We start from the raw sequence: 2,234 nt of genomic DNA on the forward strand, positions 1-2,234 counted from the left end.
ATAGACATGGCTAAGCAGTCTTGGTCAAGGTGAGGACCTGCCCATCCTCTCTCTCCTACAAGATGATCTGACAAGATGTAAACCTCTTTCCTGGATTCAAGTTCCTCCTCTGGCAGGCACCAGGCACCTAAGCTTTCTCCTTCTCCTAGCATGAGATTCCTCGGGAAATTCTAATTTCCTGGGGTCCATTGTTGCAATCATCTGATAGCCACAGAGAGGGGTACAAGAGGCTCTTTAGAATGTCTTCATCCTTGCCAGAATGGCTATAGAGACAGGTGGACGGTAGCAGATCACTTTGTAAGGTTGTGATGCAGAGTCTGATGACTAAGTACTCATAACATTTCTGGCTTCCATGCTAGCAACAATGGTGGCAGGGCAGGATAGTATCTTCCAACAACTTGTAGCACAAGTTAGACCTTCCCAGCTAATCTCAGCCCTGAACGTGGGAATGCAGAGGTATTTGGTACCATAACTGACCGAAAGATGTAGTCGTGGAACTTACAAAGCCTGTCACTCACTCTACAGGGGTCAACAAGATGATCATGAAGTTGCTGGTGCCAAATGTGAGGAGGCTGGTGACTGATTCTTAACAGCATACATCACAACTGAAAATGGAAACATGCTGAATCCTGTGGCGCCTTCAGTAATCTCTAGTCCGTGTAGTGGATTTGAGTTCAGTTAAAAGCACTTCAACCTACTGGTTGCATCAGTCAGCATATCTGCAGCTTGTATTTATAGTGTATCTTCCTCACCCTCCTCATCACGAAAACACACCACTCTCCCTTTCAATCCATTATTCTCTCAAAATACCACTGAACACTCCAAAACCAGAAAGGAGAGAACACTCGAGAAGGGGATTAGGGAAGTATTAGCCTTGTGGGAAGAGTAGGCCTTGACCAGCTATTTGTTATCAGAAGCAAAGGGAGCAGTGGACACAGGGCATTTGTAAACATGGCCATGTGACGGCCGCCACCCTCCACCCTTGCCCTTTGGTAGTGCTCTTCCACTCAACTCTGATCCAGCCTGGACTCCACTTTCACCAGTGTCTTTGTCCCTTTTTGTCCCTCCAGTTTCCAAACTGTTTTTGCCTTAGTCTTCTAAGATCGCTAAGAACTTTTTTTTAAAAAAATCCCTGTTTTCATCACTGTCTCTATAAATTATTCCAAGTGTTATTGTGGGGTAAGGAAAGTAAAATATTCAGACAATCAGGAGCCAAGGCCCTAAGGCCAGTAGAAGAGCATAGAGAGGGTCACATCCTATGTACCCCACCATTCTAGGGGCTGGCAGTAGCCAATGTCCTACATTAGGACACGTGTTTGTTGACCTGGATGTTGGTACAGCGAAGTATTAATGTCAGAGGCTGGAGAGATGGCTCAGTGGTTAAGAGCACTGACTGCTCTTACAGAGGACCTGGGTTCCATTGCTAACACCTGCATAGCAGCTAACAACTATCCATAACTCCAGTTCCAGGGGATCCAACTCCCTCTTCTGACCTCTTTGAGCATTGCACAACATGGGTACACTTCCACATATGCAGGCAATACACTCATACACATAAAAGTAATAAATAAAATAGATGAAAAAGAAAGTATTAATGTCAGGAAATAGCACTCATATGAAAAAGAGGGTATCAGGATACAGCATCATCTTCTTTTGTTCTTACTTTGTTTAGTTTTGTTTAGAGACAGGGTCATGTAGCCCAGGCTGGCCTCAAACTCACTAAGTGGTTGACCTGGAAATTCTGATGCTCCTGCCTTACTCTCTCCAGTGCTGGGGTTACAGGTATGCACCATAACACCTGGTTTTATGAAGTGCTGGGGAACTCAGGGCTTCGTGCATACTAGGCGGGCACTCTGCCAGCTGAGCTACATCCTCAACCCCTATAACGTAGCCTCTTTAAATTGAAAATCACTAGAAACCATGATCTCTCTATCGAGTCACATTTTCCAGTGCAGATGGCTCAGCAGCCTTGGCAGGACTCCTGCCAGTGTCCTTTCATCCGCATCCTCCAGGCCCACTATTTAATACTATTGTCAAGTAAAAGAAACCAGGACCCTTCAGAGGACAGATGATTCCTTGTGTTAAGAAAAGAAAAAAAAAATCAGAATGAGCCTGGAATATGCTGCTGTTGACCAGAAAGTAAGAATTTTATTTTTTAAAATGTTAGAGGCAGTAGCCAAAGACCAAAGGATTCAACTTAAGGGTTTCTGTTAGTTGAACTATGACTATTTGAA

The sequence above is a fragment of the Nannospalax galili genome, unplaced genomic scaffold (genome assembly GCF_000622305.1).
Source record: "Nannospalax galili isolate Female #2095 unplaced genomic scaffold, S.galili_v1.0 scaffold54, whole genome shotgun sequence".
Lineage (NCBI taxonomy): Eukaryota > Metazoa > Chordata > Mammalia > Rodentia > Spalacidae > Nannospalax > Nannospalax galili.